Source organism: Echinops telfairi, unplaced genomic scaffold (genome assembly GCF_000313985.2).
Source record: "Echinops telfairi isolate 266 unplaced genomic scaffold, ASM31398v2 ScPeMD7_31;HRSCAF=116, whole genome shotgun sequence".
In the NCBI taxonomy this organism is placed as follows: Eukaryota; Metazoa; Chordata; class Mammalia; order Afrosoricida; family Tenrecidae; genus Echinops; species Echinops telfairi.
This window is the reverse complement of record NW_022103928.1, coordinates 52,675,799-52,694,409: the sequence shown is the minus strand read 5'-3', so window position 1 is coordinate 52,694,409 and position 18,611 is coordinate 52,675,799. Positions and strand designations below refer to the sequence as shown.

The 18,611-nt window shown below is 46.0% G+C and overlaps 1 protein-coding gene across 1 annotated transcript in view; it reads right to left on the bottom strand.

Annotated features, from left to right (window-relative positions):
• The window catches only part of PARD3 (par-3 family cell polarity regulator), a 631,094-nt gene that overhangs the window by 162,232 nt on the left and 450,251 nt on the right, over nucleotides 1-18,611 (bottom strand). The window lies entirely within an intron of this gene.

Genomic DNA, 18,611 nt, shown 5'->3' with positions numbered 1-18,611 from the left:
AAATGAGGAGCTGATGCCAGGGGCTTAGGTAGAGAGCAAATGTTTTGAGAATGATGAGGGCAATGAATGTACAAATGTGCTTGACATAATTGATGTACGTATGGATTGTGATAAGAGCTGTATGAGCCCCTAATAAAACGATTACCAAAAAAAAGAATATTTGTTTGCATAAAAGATGCCGATGACATATTAACCTAAAAATCCTGTTACAGAAGCTGTATGTACGGTGTGTACATGTATGCAAACATTCATGTGTCTGGCAGGCGTGGCACACACAGCAGCCGTGGTGATGCAGTCTTACACAGTGGGCTGCTAACCATAGGTCAGCAGTTCGTAGTCACCAGCTACTCCAGAAGAGAAAGATGAGGCTTTCAACTCTCGGAGAGTTAGTCTCAGAAACCCACAGGGGTAATTCTACCCTGTCCCTAAGGGTCACTATGAATCAGAATCAGCTCCGTGGCAGTTCGTGTACGCCGTGCGTATGCACTGTCTGAAAAGATTATAGCCAAAATGTTCACGGCAATTGTTTCTGGGTGGGAGGAGTGTTTACTTAGAATTTTTCCAAATGTCATACCGAAAAAACCCAGAAATCTATGGAAGATCAATTCATGTTTACTCTAAGGAATCATACTATCAACATGTGTGAATGTAATTATAGTGGTTGACAGAAACTCTTCACGGGAGATGGCTGACAAAGAATTTTGCAGGAGGCGTGTATAAAGGGTTAAAAGCAAAATATTTGATAAGCAGACTTTAAAAAACAGTGACCTTGAAGCAAGGGTTTGGTGATGGTGTGGTGAGGTGGGGGGTGGAGGGAGAGGGGAAACCTTCGCAAATAAGATGCAGAAAGTACCCTAAAGAGAAGGTTTGTTTTGCTTCATGGTGAGGACTGAGCTCTTGCGGGTAAACCCAGGAGTCAGCGCGTCCTCCCAAAGAGCAGGGCGTCTGGAGGGTAGGTACACAGATCCGCTCGTCACACAGACTTCCAAGTGGCCGACTGAAGGAATGAAAGTGCACAACACAGAAGGAGCTGCCTGCATGTACGCTACGGAACTAGGAAAGAGAACAAGTCAGCAGGGAGTCAACGTCTTATATACACACATACATACATACACACACACACACATACATACATACATACATACATACATACATACATACATTCTCTCATTCCACAAGCATTCACTGAACACCTTATGTATGCCAGCCACTGTCTAGGACCTTGTAGATGAAGAGGGATGGAGGGCAAGCGGGTCTGTGTCCTTGCAGAGCTGTAATTAAGATGGCAGAGAGAAACATGTCATCAAAGCATTAAAGCGCTTCAGCGCTGCCTGTGGTGCAGGCAGCCATCTCCCACCGGCATCACGCCTGCCCACAGACCTGTGGTCAAGCCCACAAGTGTCATAAAGAGGACCAAGACGTTCACTGGGCAGCAATCAGACAGGTATGTCGAAGTGAGGCGGATCTGGTGCAAGCCCAGAGGCATGAACAACATGGTACGAAGAAGAGTCAAGGACCAGATCTTGCCTGACAGTGCTTCCGGGAGCAACGAAACACGTGAGGCCCAGCAGTTTCCGCAAGTCCTCTGTTCACAGCATCAACGACTGGAAGAACTGCTAATGTGCAACAAGTCTGACTGTGCAGCGACTGCTCGTGGTTCCTCTAAGCATCGCGCAGCTTCCGGAAAGAGCAGCCTCGCTGGCCATCAGTCACCCATCCCCATGCCAGGCTGTGCAGTGAAGAAAATGAATGGGCGGCCCATTTGCATGTCTTACTTGAGTTAAACAAAACCACCAATGGGGGGTGGGGGTGGGGAGAATGCAAGGAGGGTAAGGGAGATTGCTGCTTCAGACTGATGTCAGGAAGATCACCCTAAAGAGGAAGCTGAGCTGCGCACTGCATGACAGAAGAGGCCAGACCCTGTCAAGATCCAGGGCCAAGCATCCCAGAAAGAAGAAATGACAAGTGCAGGGGCACTAGCACTGAGACAGTCTGCTTGACTGGAGGGACCCCAAGGAGGCCAGTGTGACTGGATCATGCGAGAGCTGGGGACAGGCAGAGCACAGAAATTCCGGGGGGACACAGAAATGAAAATGTGAGATTTGATCAATAATAAAAAGAGAGAGAAAAGAACGGAAATCAGCACTGAAATCATTTGAGAAGCCGAGGATCTGTGTGCACTTAGCCATGTAGAGCAGGGTGAAGCAACATCCGAAGTGCCATCAGTGGGTGACAAGATGCTTACTAAGAGTTTAACAAAGCGTAACTTGCCAATACACACTGCTCCCTCCATGGGCAGTGATTCGAAGTCCACGTAAATCTAAGTCAGATGAAATCCTCGACAACTTAATATTTATCACGATGTTGCCTATTGGTCCAAGCTCTAAATAAAAAGGGATATGTAAAAAAAAAAAAGATATGTACATGGGTGAAGGGAGACAGCAGATGCTGTAAGACATGAAAATAATAATAATTTCTAAATTATCAAGTGTTCATGAGAATGGGAGGGTGGGAAAGTGGGAGGGAAAAAAGGGAGCCAATACCAAGGGCTCAAGTAGAAAGAAAATGCTTTGAAAAAGATGATGGCAACATAGGTACAAATGGGCTTGATACAATGGATGTACGGATTGTTCTAAGAGTTGTTAGAGGTCCCAAATAAAGTGATTAATTAAAATAAAAACGGATCTATAATTAGGAATTCAAATCATACTTGCATTATTTACTCATAAGAAAAAAAATAGCTGTGTTTCTGTCATTTAACCATAATGTAAGTCTAGTTATCACCAGCCATATTGTGCATATTGAATTCTTTAACAACACATAAAAAAAATCCTTTCCAACTTAAAGTCTCATTAAAAATCTTAAAATAGGGATTGTTTGTAACAGAAATAGCAAAACGCAGGTGTACTCCAGTAACCAGGTGGCTTGGTGGGGTGTCCTCTCCTTCTCAAAGATGCAATCATGCATCTGTACATCTTCTCACTGGAATTAACCAGCTTACTGACCATGACTCATGAGGTCCTGAAAGACATCGAAACGCGGGGGTCGTGCAGGAGGACCACCCACCCTGAGGCGTTTTCTTATTTTACATAGGTTCTCCCATCTGGGCTTTGATCAGCACATCTGCTTTTGGGGTTTTGCAACTCAGGTATCGGTATCCTTGTGTTGTCAATTTGTAAAGAGGCTCCTGAAAAGTAAATGACTTTCCCCAGGTTGTTACTCACAACCGTTTCCCGGTTCACCCTGATCCATGGCCACCTTGAGGCTCACAGGGGGAACATGGGCCTCCTGGGCATCTCCAAAACTGTCAGTGTGTTTGAGTTTGTTGGAACTATTGTGTTGTCCTCTCCCTGAGGGTTTCCAGCTTCATGGACTCTCAAGGTTGCCAGCATGATGTTCATTCCGTGCTAGTGACTGCTCTTTCCTGCCGAGATGTCCAAAATCTTCGCAGAAGCTTTCTGGTTTGCACCCTCTTTTGGCAGCTACGGGTCCCCTTGGCGTTCTTGCCAATGCCAGAGTTCCAAGGCATGGATGCTCCCTCTCACCTCGTTTCAAGGCCCAGCTTTTGCATGCAGGTGAGGCGATCAAAGAGACCAGGGTTTGCGGAAGGTGCAGCTTCGACACCCAAGTTCCATCTTTGCTTTCGAAAACCTTCAAAGAGGTCTCTGCAGCAGATTTCATGTCATATGTCATGGAAGGCCGTGAGGGCTGGGAAAGAGGGCACTCCTATTTCAGGACAGCGGCCGTGCTCCTCCTCCTCAGATCGCTTTGCTGCCCTTCAGGTGTTCCGGCCACAGGATCCCAATGACATCCTTAAAATGCCAGGTGAGAAGAGCAGTCACCGTCTTCATGTGTCTCCCACCATCTTCTCTCTGTTCTTCATGCCATAAAATGGACCAGAGCCAACAGAAATCACGTTGCAGTCGGCTTGCACCTGACCAGAGCAACCCCCTGGTGACGGAGGAGAGTGGCGCCACCGGGCTCTGGTGGCTGTGATCTTTACAGGAGCAGATTGCCAGGCTTCTCCCCTCTGCTGTGCCTCTGGTTGGGTCCAAACCCCCAACCTTGACGCTAGTGGTAGAGCACAAACCAGGTGGGCCACTCTAGAGAGGGCTGGCACCTACGTTTCTCTCCAGCTCTAAAATGGTGGAAATCTATGATTACAAATACATTTTTTGCTTCTTACATAAAACTAATGAAAACCAAGATTTCATCAACAACAAAGACAGCATTACATCTGCCAAACCATCACGACCCTCCAACACGGGACCCTGAGAAACGGTTACCACTTCAAGGACCTTGTTATAAAGTGCGCACATTAAAAATAATTTACTGAACCAATTCTCCGTTTGCCGCCACAGTTTGAGAAACAGGAAAATCCATTTGCATTTCTATCTTGTTAATTTCCATGTTACGCTGGTGTTACTAATAACATAAAATATTTAAAATTTGTGTTACACATGGAGCCAATTATAATTATCTGGTGAGAAAACAATTTTATATTGGGAATCTAAAAATAATCTCTTTTACCACCACAAGTGATCACCCACATGATGAAATAAATTCTATCAGCAATGCATGTTGGTGTCTCCCCTACTGACAGCTCCTAGGCTACATCAGAAGAGGGCCAGCCTCCCATACCAGATGAGACCCACACTCCTAAATAAGACACGGAGAGCATTGGGTAGATGTACATCGTTATTGTGCATCGGCAACTTACATTAAGTACATTACCCAAAATATGCTCACAGATTATCTCACCTTGTTCACTTCACAACTTCACCCGCAGTTTGGGGTTCGTGTCGGGTGCTGTAGAGTCAGCTCCAATCCTAGCAACCCCACGTCCAACTGACTGAAACGCAGCACCATCCTCACCATCACGCCTATGTCCCAGCCCATAGCGACCATTACTGCATCCATCTCTCTAATTGAGGGTCTTCTCCGCTTTTCCATGATCCTCGACTCTACCGAGCACGATGTCCTTCTCCAGGGACTTGTCCCTCCTGTTGACTTGTCCTAAGCCCATGAGGTAAAGGCTCATCACTTTCCATTCTAAGGAGCATTCTTGCTGTATCTCTTTGAAGGCAGATTTAGTCCATGTTCTTGGCCAGTACGATCTTCTGAAGACATCGATTCTTTCGGTCTTCCTGGCTCATCATATAGCTCCCACAGTCTGTGAACAGACTGAAGGGCTGTGGCACAGGTCAGAAATCCTTTAGTCCTCAAAGGGATATCTTTGCTTTTTAGTTGTTTAAAGAGGTCTTTTGCAACAGATGTTCCCAAAGCAAAAGGTTCCTTCATTTCTTGTCTGCTGCTCCCATAAGCGTTGATTGTGGAGCCAAGTAAAATGAAATCCTGGACAACGTCACTACGTTTCCACTTAGCATAAAGCTGTTCAGTGGTCAAGTTGTGAGAATGCTTATGTCCTTTACGTTGAGGTATAGTCCATGTTGAAGGCCGTAGTCTTTGACCTTCATTAGTAAGGGCTTCAGGTCCTCTTTGCCTTAGGCAAGCAAGGTTGTGTATCTGCATATCGAAGGTTGTTAAGGAGTCTTCTTCCAATCCTAAAGCTTCACCCTTCTTCACATAGTCCAGCGTCTTTGATGACTTGCTCAGCAAATAGATTAAAAACAACTGACAATCTCATTGCCACCAAGTTGATTCCAACTCACGGGGACCTCAAAGGACAGAGCAGAATGGCTTTGATGGGTTTCCGAGACCGTAACTCTTCAAGGCTATAGGAAGCCTCGCCTTTCTCCATTGGAGTGGCTGGTGGTTTTAAACTGCTGACCTTGTGGTTAGTAGTCCAATGTGTTACCACTATGCCACCGGGGCTCTATAGATCAAATAAGTAAGGCCAAAGGCCACAGCCTTGAGGCATACCTTTCCTGAGTTGAAAGGCATCCAGCACCTCTTTGTTCTATTCAAATTGCTTTGTGGTTTTTGGACAGGTTCTGCATGCACACAATAAAATGTTCTAGCATATGGGTACCTATTTTTTACATGATCTCCGTAATCTGTCATGGTCCACACAGTCAATAAACTATAAGTAAACATCTCTCCTGTTCAATCTGCTTTCAGCCCTGAGCGGACATCATGTCCTCTTCTGAATCTGGCTTGAGTTCCTGACAGCTCCCTCTCAATGCCCTGCGGCAATCATTTTTTAATTAATAGCAGAGTATAGAGATCAAATTCCATTTAAAATAAAGTGCAAGGGGTTGTTCCAAATCTTATGTGACAAAATGTTTAATGGGATTCTTTAGGTAACGCTACTCCTTTACCACTGGATCCTGAAGATGTACTTATTAGAGGGATCTGCGGGGAGGTGTTAATCATAAAATATTTTTGTCATGAGATTTAACACATCACCAGCACAAGTTAACATTTTTACAATACACTGACTACAGGCCGGCAGGCAAAATGCCAAGTGTTTTACACATATTATCTCATCCATCATAAACAACAAGGGTACCACAGTAACTATTGTGTACTAGTATAGAGTTAGCTCATTTTACAGATGCAGAAAGTGTGGTTGAATCACCTGAGCTCACAGAGTGCTTAAGTTCCATAGAAAAAAGAATTATTTCTATATTGATCAATTAAAGACGGTCAGTAAATTGAAAAGCGTGCTAATAAGCTTAATATGTATTTCTACAGCATCAGAACTTCACCACTGCTTTACAATAACGGGGTGATCCCTCAGACAATGTTTCATTACCAGCGCTTTTGCTGAGAATTTAAAACTAATTGGAATAGGACTTTGTTTAGTGTAAACAGACATCTCAAAAGAAGCTGATTAAGGGATAATATGTTTCGTACACAGGAAACCTTTAAAGGAAATCAGCAAAATGTGTCTGGTTAAACCGAGTGCCCAGTAGTGTCGGAACGGTTGCTCAGGGGGAAAACAGACAAGTGTAGAGACACTAAAAGGCCCAGAGTAACCAACCCTCTTTGTTGCTTTGTTGACGGAGCCGGCAGTGTCAGCAGGTGAGCATATCGTGATCGCTGGCTTAAGAAATGTATCAAAAAATAAAAACATACATGCAACTTTATTGATTCTGGATGATAGCTCTTTTTTTTTAATGATAGTCTTTTTTTGAGGGGGCAAACTAGAGAAAAATGGATTTATGCATGCAGCAAGAGATTCTGTTTCATGTCATTGGTATGTGACTAAAAATACCTGTACACATAGTTTTCATAAAGGGAATCATCTGTACATATTTAGACACTAAGCTCACAGGCTATTCCAAAGAGTCTTCTTAAATGAAAATAAGTCATGACATCACTGTTCAAGTCTGGTTTTCTTTTTGTCACCCACTGGCCTCAAGAAAGCAAACCCCACCCCCCCTGCCATCGAGTTGATTCCGACTCACAGCAGGCCCAGCGGAGACGTGGGCTTCCCTAGACAGCAACTGTTGCCTGGGAGCTACTGGTTTCGAATTGCTGGCCTTGCAGTTAGCAGCCCGCTACAGCACAGGACTCTGACGCCACAAACTCCCCTTGAAATTCTCTACAACTGCACCAAAGGATCTGGAAGTTATCGGGGTGAATAAGACCTGCTCCTTACCCTCACGTCCGTATCGGATCCACACAGAGGGATCGCAAAGTCTCCGGCCCCCACCCTGAGCACGGGGCATTTTCCAGCAGCACACGTGGCACAAGCAGACTCCGAAGGCCTACGCGTCCGTTAGCAGCTGAGCACTTACAGCAGTGGTTCTCGACCTTCCGCGTGCCGGACCCTTGCATACAGTTCCTCATGGTGTGGTGACACCCCAACCAGAACATTATATTCATTGCTATTTCATCCCTGTCGTTCTGCTACTGTTATGAATCAGAAGACCCTTGTGTAAGGGTCATACGACCCTCCCCCATAGGGGTCGTGACCCACAGGTTGAGAACCACTGGCTTAAAGACTGCCATCATGGCAATTCTGCATAGACAGATAAAGAAGCCACCAGCAAGTAGACAGCGGCGCTGGTGGCCCAGGGCATGAAGCAGTGGGTTGCTAACAGAAAGGTCGGTGTTGCAACTCCGCCAGTCATTCTATGGGATAACCAGCAGGGTGTCTGCTTCCACAGAGATCTTCTCGTCTCAGAAACCCTACGGAGAAGTTCTACTCTGTTCTATAGAATCGTTGTCAATCGAGATCAACAGCAGTGGGTTCTACATATACAAAGAGTTGGGGATCCAAGGAAGCGGAGCAATACATGCCAATGAGATGAACGATGTGTTCCGAGGACACGGCATTTGGAGAACTGGGGCTTTAACAGCAGGGACGACACTCGGATGAATCAGCGTGAGTTCCAGGGAGAGGATGGGGGGTGGGGGGTGGGGGAGATAGTGCTGGCCCATTCTGGGGCAGGAAATAGCCTGGAATGACTAGAGGGTTGGTGAGGCCCCAGAGAAAGAACAATTCTGTGTGGGGGTTCACTAGGCTGAGGATGCCCCATGGGAAGCATTGTTGACCTGATTCTGCAGTCAGTGTTGAAAACAAGAGTAACAGCAGCCCAAGGAGACTTCGGGAAGGTGATGCTGACAGGACTGTGAGATCCAGATGCTGGAGACCCAGGCAGACCTCTAAGAGCAGCGGCTTACTATGGCGGCACCACACTAAGGGTAACACGCTTTCTAATCAGAAACAGGAAGGAGGTGCAAGAGAACGGATTCGAGCAATCCTGTCGAAATAGAACATAGAACGAATAAAACGAGATGACTAGTTGTGGGGCCCGCAGAGGGACAAGAAGGACAGGCACAGGCAACAGGGAGGTTGGTAGCGAAAGAGAGAGGGAAGGGATGTGCAGGAGCACAGTTCTGATCATAGCAATCCTCCTCGGTTTGATTCTGTTGAGTACATGATGCTGTCGGAGGACCTGCGGTGACAGGTAGGAAGTCAGAGTCGGGCACTCAAAATACAGAGAAGGGTTCCTTACAATGACTCTGGGGATCCCCCCAGGAATGGGACAGCTGACGACATGACAGGGAGTAGGTACTGGGGTATTTCAGCAGACGTTGTGATTGTTGCTGTTGATCCATGCCAACACGAAACACCACCCGGTCCTGTGCCATTCTCACAACTGCTACGTTGAAGACTCTGGGTCAATCCACCAGGGGGAGGGTCTTCCTCTTTCTCCTTGCCCCCTACTTCACCCAGCCCGATGTCCTTCTCCAAGTTTCCATGGAGAGGACTCCCAACAGGTGGATGAGCATAGAAGACACCCAGGAGGAAGAGCCAAGGAGGAAGAGGGTCCTGAGCAGTCACACGTGCACAAACGTTCAGAGTGAGGGCTCAGCCCTCAACAGCCGATGACTCAGAGGCAACGTGGAAGGACATCGGGGCAGGGCAGTTCCATGACTAGAAAAGGAGTTTTCCTTGGTGGCGAGGGGCTGGAACAACAAGCGGGGCTTCCAAAAAGTTCGTGGGAAAACTCCGTTCATTGCTCGTTCCATTTCCCCCTGAACTTTCTGAAGACTCCGTGTATTTGGAAGCAGCTTAGGAGTAGCCATGAGGTGGCAGGAACCCGCTGCAAAACAATGATTTAAATATTCTTTGAAGGGACTTCCAACAGCGAGAGAATACTCTGTTCTGGAATCATCTTCCTGCTATCAACAAATGGGAAAGGAGACACGTTGCGAAGCAGGAAACAGCTACTTTCAGACATGAGGAGCAGGCAAACCAGAACTGTCAAACCTGAGGAAAAGAAAACAAGAGGGGAGTCCTACCCTTGCCTCTGCTTTCTGTCGGGGGGGGGGGGGGGGGGGGGGTGTCATTCCCAGAGTCACGTGCCATCCCAATCCACACCCAACCAAGCCTCTCATTCGCAAGCTGATTCTGGCTCAGCGAACCCGCAGGACAGAGGGGACCGGCCCCGGAAGCTTTCTAAGCAGACTGTCACGTCCTTCTCCCAGAGCGCGGCTGGGGCTCACCCTGCCACAGCCAGCAGTTTCGCCATGGCCCCACCAAGCTCTCTGCAGGGGAGGGAAGCCCAGCCGGCAGTGCCGTCTCACTTATTTGGGGTGACAATTCCGAGGCTGGAGGCTCAAGGGGGCTAGGGTAAAACTGTCGTCCAGGAAAGAGACCTGGTTTAATTGATCTTTGGACCTCACATGCAGCCACCACGTGTCTGTCTAGGCTTGTTATGATTTTGTGATGGTCCCACACAAGATGGACAAGGAAAAATGACCTAGTGATCCACTTCGAAAAGTCAGCCACCGAAAGTCCTAGGGATCACCAGAGTACAATCTACCAACAAGCATGGTGATAGTGCAGTTTGGTGGGGAGCCAACTTAATAAAGTTCTAACAGACACCAACATTGAGGTGGTTAATTTTTGTGGGAAGAACAAACCGAGAGACAGGCTCTACTCAGAAAAAGAGCTCCCCAAATCCGCACCTGTGCGTCTCTCTTCGGCGATGATATGCAATCTCTGGCATTCAGTCTTTAAATACAAAACTCCACACGAGGAGGTGCCAAGGTGGCCCAGAGGGTTAAGCACTGGACTGGTAACTTCAAGGCCAGGCATTCTAACCCACCAGAAGCCACAAGGGAGAAAGATGCAGTTGTCTGTGACACTAAAGATGTACAGTCTCAGAAACACAAAGGAGTGGATTCTGACTGCATGGCAGTGGGTTACACAGGTAAGGTAAGGTCCACATGCCCAAGCAAGCACAACTGCTGAAAAGGAATGATTACCCCCAAACAGAAAGATGAACAATTCTCACCAGGCTCACAGGCCAAGCATTAGGAAGATTCCCTTCAGCCAAAGGGAGAGCGAGGTCCCGGGAGAGCACTGGGGTTCCACTTAAAAGTGGGCACCTGCTGGAAGCAGGGTGGAGCTCGTCCTTAGAGTGAAGCTACACTGGACCTCACCTGAAAAGAAACCTCAGAGCAACTGAAAACTCACAACCAATGGGAAAACAGGAAAGAACCAGCACCCTAAGATGCGCAACAAAACCAGCCCCCAACACAAAATGCACACAGACTGACAGCTAACAAAAAGGTATCAGACAGAAGAAGAAACTGGGGCTGGCAATCAGGAAGGGGGGTGGGGATAGTCAGTAGAACCGACCTAGAAAAAGTGTATGGAAACTTAAAAAATAAAAAGAAAGAAATTTCATAAAGCTCTTTTAAATATAATGTGTATGCTAAGGAATGTAAAGGACAATATAAACATGACCAAGAAACAAAAGTGCAGTACTGAGGAAGCTAAAGATAGCATGAGTAACTATGAATTAACTGATTAGATTAGAAGGTTCCCAATACTATATTGACTCAGCACAGACTCCTTATACAAAAGCATGAAGCCAGCCTCTCTGGAAACCTGACAATCTTATTTTAAAATTATGGCACAGCTAGGGAGAGAAGAGAAGGCCGAGAGAGCAGAACCCCAGGGGACAGTCCTGTTTTCCTGGGTCTTAAACTTCAGCTGGTTTCTAGAGCCTTCTGCTGATGGGAATGCGTGTGAGTTCTCCTTCTCTGACCAGCTTCCTGCTTACACAGGTTCTGGATCTCACAGGCTTGTCCTGTAGTTCACATATTTTCCTTCTAGATCAACATCATTTCACAGACGAGTCAGCTACAGATCTCCGGGGCCGCAATGTTCTTAGACTGGTGCATGATAATCGGCACTTTATCCCTGAGATGGGTGTTTCCATCACCAAAGAGCTTTAGAAAATGGATCAATTCAAGATAAAGCATTTTGTTAACAACGTTCATGGTTCACTGGCAGAGAAAAGCAGGCTTATTAGCTTGGCACTCTAGATATGGCCTTGTCCATATGGTACCAAACATACCAGATTTTTAAAAAGTCAATCAAACCATTCTGGTCTAGCTATTAAAATAAACAGCATGGTCAATAAAACCGGTTGTGTTGTTTAGGTCCGTCTGTTACTCTCCCCAAAGACTGGAAGAACGGTACTATCAGAAATTGTACTTCTTTAAAAAAAAAGAAAGGAGGGAGGGGGAAAAAAAGAAAGAAAGAAATTGTATTTCTTTATTTAGTCAGATAGTTTATAGCACAGATCACGACACAGACTAACAGAGCATATTTTCTAAACATAAAGATCAGGACACAGCTGACATATGGTCGAACCACAGACAAAAACATGTGAAATCACAAATGAGTAGAGTAAGCTGCACAGAAGTTAAATATGATTCGATAATTTTCCAGGCACCCAAATAAGTGGAAGAGCTAGGATTTGAATCCAAAACCACCCCCACCCCTACCTGCACAGAACAAAAGGCCATGAAGCACACCTGGAGGTGATGGATCAGAGTTAAAGGGACAACACAATAAGGAGACACTATTCTCTGTCTTAAAACCTCTAGACACCCCGAAGACATCATAAGCAAAGAATATGATGATCAAGACACAGATACTCACATGAAACACTCTCTGCTATGTCTCATGTGAGGGCGAGTATTTAGTTTATAGAAAAACATTATTAGTAAAAATCCCCAAGCTGAATAATTTGTGAAGAAAAACGCAGGGTAAATTCTGAATTAAAGTTTTCATGGTGCCTAATGTCTCACACACGAATATTCCTCTAATCCTCCACATGCAGATATTTATATATCTATTAGAGGCTCATTATTTTTGAGACATGTTTCTGCAATAGAAATTCTGGACCTGCGGGACATTCACATTAAAATTTCTAGGATATTAAAATGGTAGTAAAGGTAGTGAAATTATTTATGATCCTAAGCATATATACATTTGCCAAATTTTAAAAGCCAAGTGCACACATTTTTGTTTCTTAGCATTCAGCAATTTTTTCACACCACCCAAGCTAGTATAACCAATCAGAGTTCATAACATGCACTTTATAAAACTGTTTAATGAGGTTGTAGAAGACAGACATGTAGCATTTCATAATCACAGCTATGTTTGCCTCCATAAAAAGGGGGTAGGGGTGGGGATCATTTCTTTTCAGCCAGCCAGAATCTCAATTTGTGTTGGGTATGTTTCCATAGTTTAGATTAGTTATCCTTCAAAGACCTAGAGCGTAGCCAGGTGCTTGAAAGAGTTGGCTGGGCTTTGGGTTTTTAAGAAGTTCTTATCATATTTCCAAAGAGCCCCAGTGATACTGTGGTGTCAGCATTGAGCCCCTAATCACAGAGTTAGAGGTGCAAACCCACCAGGCACCCCTATCAAGACAGGTGAGACTGTCCTGCCCCCAGGACGATTTACAGTCTCATAAAACCTCTACAGCGTCGCTTTGAGTTAGAATCCACTGGATGGCACCGGGTGTGGGGTGAATTCTATTTCCAGTATGGCTTGTTTCTGGTTCTCATCATCCAAACCATCAACTCACTGCCATCGAGTTGATTCCAACTCAGCAATCTTCGAGGGCGGGGTTAGAACGGCCCCTCTGTGTTTCTGAGACTATCACTCATTAAGGGAATAGAAAGCCGTGTCTTTCTCTCAAGTCACATACAGCCAGCGGGCAGCTTCAGGAGAGGCATGGCCCTTTTCCCAGCATGCATCAGGCTCATGCAGGGCCCTGCTTCTGGGCTTCACGGTGTCCGAGCTGCAGTGTCTAGGTAGCAGCACAAGAGCTACTACCTGTCTATACGCGGCCACCCTGTGTCTCTGGGGCCAAGCACAGTCTGCATATAAGCAAACAACAAAACCGAGAGAGAGAGAGAGAGAGAGAGAGAGAGAGAGAGAGAGAGAGAGAGAGAGACGTTTTGGAAAATAAGGTATGCACACATATCGTTCTATCATCTGTTAAGTATGCCGAACACAAGATGCTGTTTTCTTCCAAATGTGAGGCAGATTCTAAGAATGTGTCCTCGTGATTTACTCCCTCACTTCTGCGTGTGATCAGTCTCTGCTCAGAACAGAGCGCAGGAGATTTACACACCATGATCAGCTGTTCAGAAGGTGAGGACACTGCTGACACACGCGAGCATGTGCTTGCATTTGTCCACACACGCACGTGCACAGAGACACACACCACGCAGAGCCCTCTCCAAAGCCTAAAACTCTTACCTTTAAGTACAGTTTAAATAAACAAACAACCACCACCACCCAAACTTGGATCAATTAGCAGCCCTGTGCGTGTTGGCAACATCGTAACAGTGTCTTGGAGACTAAAGCGCGCAGCGCACAATGAGAGAACAAGGGAAAGGCAAATTACGTCTGCAGTCATAATGAACCAAAGCCCAGAAGGAGGTCTGCGAATCAGCAGGATCTAATGAAATATTAAGGTAAGTGATTATTGATGAAAAATGAATGAGCCTTTTTGATTTCAGCAACCTTTAAATCACACCTAGCTAATTAAAACAACTCAAACGCATTCATTTACTCTGTGACGGGCATTTAGCTATCCGTGGGTCAAATGAGATTTTCTTTTATGACGGATGGATGCCCTGAGTCCTAGGCAAGTGGACAAAGTGTGCCAGAAGATGGCATATTCATAAAATAAAATAATGCTCCCTATTAATACTTGATTTATCATTTCCAAATGGGAGAGTACAAAATAAAATCACTCGGGAGAGTTCCTCTTTGCCAGAGAGAAACATCTACCATGCATCCAATCTTCTCTTCATGCCTTATCATTTCGTTTAATAAGCACGACCAAAACCCAAACCCACTGCCATCCAGTCCCTGCCAACTCCTGGTGACCCGACAGGCGGGGCAGAAATGCCCCTGGGGTTTCGGAGACTGTAACTTTATATGAGAATGGAAAGCCTCGTCTTTCTCTCTCAGAGCGGCTGCTGGTTTTAAACTGCTGACCTTGCCGTTAGCAGCCCAATGTACAACCGCTGTACCACCAGGGCTCCTCCTAGTGAACACAAGACATCTATAAGATGAGTATTATGCAATTACCTGGTACATTCTATTAAACATACCACACTGGCTGTCAGCAATTCAATTTTCACACGTGTACAGGTGAGAACTGTCCACCGCGGGCTCTCAATAGCTGTGTGACCTTTGGCAAGTAGAACCCCTGGCCTGTCTTCCGAGGTGCCAGCGGTGAGTGGATTCAGACTGTCCACCTGTCAGTTGGTAGCTGAATGCTTAGTGGTTTGAGCCAGCCTGGGGTCTCCTAAATAGATCATAGCACTATCCAATATAGGCTTGTGAATTACTCCACCCACACTTACAGAAGAGAAGCAGCAAGGCGCCTCTCAGACACAAAGCGAGAAGGGCTTAAAAAGAGGGTGCTATCCAGAGACTGCGCCGCCACTAGGAGTGAACGGAAGCCCCCGGCTCCCGGCACCGTCTTCCTTCATGTCCTTGGGTATATTAACACGTTGCCACCTTAGTCACCTATTTGGGAAATAAATCGGTGGCTATTTAAGTTAAATATTTCCCCAAATTACTGCAGATTACATGGCCTCCTGATTGCAGAGATGAATCACATTCCCACCCAGGTGCCCAGCCCCGCGCCAGCGGACCATGTGGAGAGCAGACACAGACCGCAGCATCCAGATTAGAAATTTCTACACAGGGAAGATACTTACAAAGATATCAAATGCACAGCTATCCTCGTACAAGGACGATCCACGCAGGTCACGTTTTAGCGCCTGTGCTTCCTCAGAAGTCGGGAATGCTGCTGGAGGGGCTGGGGTAATCCCAACAGGAACACGAACTCACTACGCCCGGCGGGCGGGCATCCCAGGTGCCTTCCCTGGGGTGGTCCAGCCACTCCTCACAAAAACACCAGCTGCCACGGACCGTCCTTGACCTCATTTCATAGACCGAAAGTTTAACTGGCCTGGGTAGGATTTGAACTGGGGGAGATTGGCTCTAGAACCTGTGCTCTTCATAATGCCTACATCATTAAAAAAAGGATCTTAGTAATTAAAATGTTTAACTGTTTTGCTGATACAAATTTCAAATACAGACCCTCTCGACTGATAGACAGCTCATCATTGTCCTCACGATATACACTCCCTTACATACCGCCTTAGCTGTGCTGAGGAGGGGGAGTTTGGTTTATTCCCTCATTCATTTATTGGTTCATTTAACATATTTATTGAGAAAACTAAGTGCCAGGCCTGGGAAATGTAGGCCTTTGTTCTGTTAGTTTATGAAACAAAAGAGACAAAACCACCTACTTTCAGACAAAACGTCATTCTCAAGAAAAGAGACAGGTGATAGACCAAAAATTCAAATGGTACGATATGTCACAACATAACACCGCAAGCACACAAACAAAACCAGCTCACTGCCTGGAGTTAATTCTGACTCATAGCCACCCTGGTGGCCACGTGGTTAACATGTTGAACTGCAAAGCAAAGGTTCAGCAGTTTGAAACCACCAGCCACTCTGGTGGGAAGAAAGATGGGGCTTTTTACTCCCATAAAGAGACAGAGCCTCATCAAGGTAAAACACTAAGGGGTGCAACAAGACAGCAAGGGAACTGAGTGGTGAGGTCCCCAGAGAATACTGAACGTGGATTTTGGGGCCAGGGCATGGTATCCCAACACAGTGGACTGGAAAATACTCCTAAAGGCTAACAAACTGTCCTTGAATTAACTACAAGGTTATCTTTCTTGTTGTGTTTTGTTTTGTTTTATTGTCATTGGTTTGTTGTTATTTTGTTGTATATTGTTGCTTGGTTTTGCTCTGTCTTGTTTTTGTGCATGCTATTATCTCCACAGGTCTGTCTAAATAAGATAGGCTGGATGAACAATCTGGAGGAAAAAACGAGACCGACAGTTCTGGGGAGACATGGGAGAGGGGGACATGCGGGGAAAGGTAGTGGTGTTAACAAACCCAGGGGCAAGGGAACAACAAGTGATCCAAATCAGTGGTGAGGAAGGTGTAGGAGGCCTGGTACGGTGTGATCAAGGGTAATGTAACCAAGAGGAATTACTGAAACCCAAATGAAGACTGAGCATGATAGTGGGACAAGAGGAAAGTCAAAGGTAATAGAGGAAAGAGCTGGGAGGCAAAGCGCATTTATAGAGGTCTAAATAAAGGCATGTACATATGCAAACATATTTATATATGATGGAGAAATAGATCTATGTGCAAATATATATTTAGGTTTGGTATTAAGGTAGCAGAAGGACATTGGGCCTCCACTCAAGTATTCCCTCAATGCAAGAATATTTTCTTCTATTAAATTGGCATTCTATGATGCTCACCTTCCCGACACAACCGCTGAAGACAAAGTGGGTGAATAAGCAAATGTGGTGAAGAAAGCTGATGGTGCCCAGCTATCAAAAGATATAGCGTCTGGGGTTTTAAAGGCTTGAATGTAAACAAGCGGCCATCTAGCTCAGAAGCAACAAAGCCCACATGGAAAAAGCACACCAGCTTATGTGATCACAAGGTGTCGAAGGGATCAGGTACCAGGTATCATCAGAACAAAAAACATATCATTGTGAATGAGGGGGGGAGTGCGGAGTGAAGACCCAAAGCCCATTTGTAGGCCACTGGACACCCCCTTACAGAAGGGTCGCAGGGAGGAGATGAGCCAGTCAGGGTGTGATGTAGCAATGATGAAACATAGAATTTTCCTCTAGTTCTTAAATGCCTCCTCCTCCTCCTCCACTATCATGATCCCAATTCTAACTTGCAAGTCTGGCTAGACCAGAGGATGTACACTGGTACAGACAGGAACTGGAAACACAGGGAATCCCAGGCAGATGACCCCTTCAGGGCCAGTGGTGTGAGTGGCGATACAGGGAGGGTGGAGGGAGGATGGGTTGGAAAGGGGGAACCGATTACAAGGATCTACATGTGACCTCCTCCCTGGGGGACAGATAACAGAAAAGTGGGTGAGATATGACAAAATAATAATTTATAAATTATCAAGGATTCATGAGGGAGGGGAAAGCAGGGAAGGAGGGGGAAAAAAGAGGACCTGATGCCGGGGGCTTAAGTGGAAAGCAAATGTTTTGAGAATGATGAGGGCAATGAATATACAAATGTGCTTTGCACAATGGATGGATGTACGGATTATGATAAGAGTTGTATGAGCCCCTAATAAAATGATTAAAAAAGAGAGAGACACAGCTCGAAAGGAAAACCAATTTACTGTGCAAATGTTCTCCCAAATCACAATTAAAAATAAAGAAGAGTTACAGTCTCTGAAACCCCCAGGGACTGGCCTGTCCTGTCCTATAGGGTCGTGATGAGTAGAAGCACCAGTAAGAACAAAGAAACAGGGCAGGCCATCAGGGAGTACCGAAGGGGGAGGAGAAAAGAGTTGGCATTTAAATTACATTCCGTCTCTCACACCCACAATCTGAAGTCACTGCACAGAGGGGTTGTTGTCTGTCCCCACCACCTCCACCCCAGCCCAGGAGACCAAGCCAAGCCCAGTCAGGTGACTTCAGAAGACTCCTCCTACATTCCAGTAGAAGCACCTTGATAGACGTGACTCCGCTCACACCCCAGATGTAGCTCTGAATACCAGCCAGGTGGTAGTCACCTGGACTGGCCCTACCTCCTCCTCCCTGACCAACCATCTTCATAGCTCTGAGGGGTGAAGGGTTTCAAGCGGACACCACAAAGGCAGCCTCCCTCTGGTGGCCATGAGCAAGTATGGCAGGCAGCCTAAGGAGGGGCTTAAGAGGGATGGGAGATGCTCCGGTCTGCATACCTGTCCTGATAGAGGTGGGCAATCGTATGTGGACCTGGCTTGTATCAG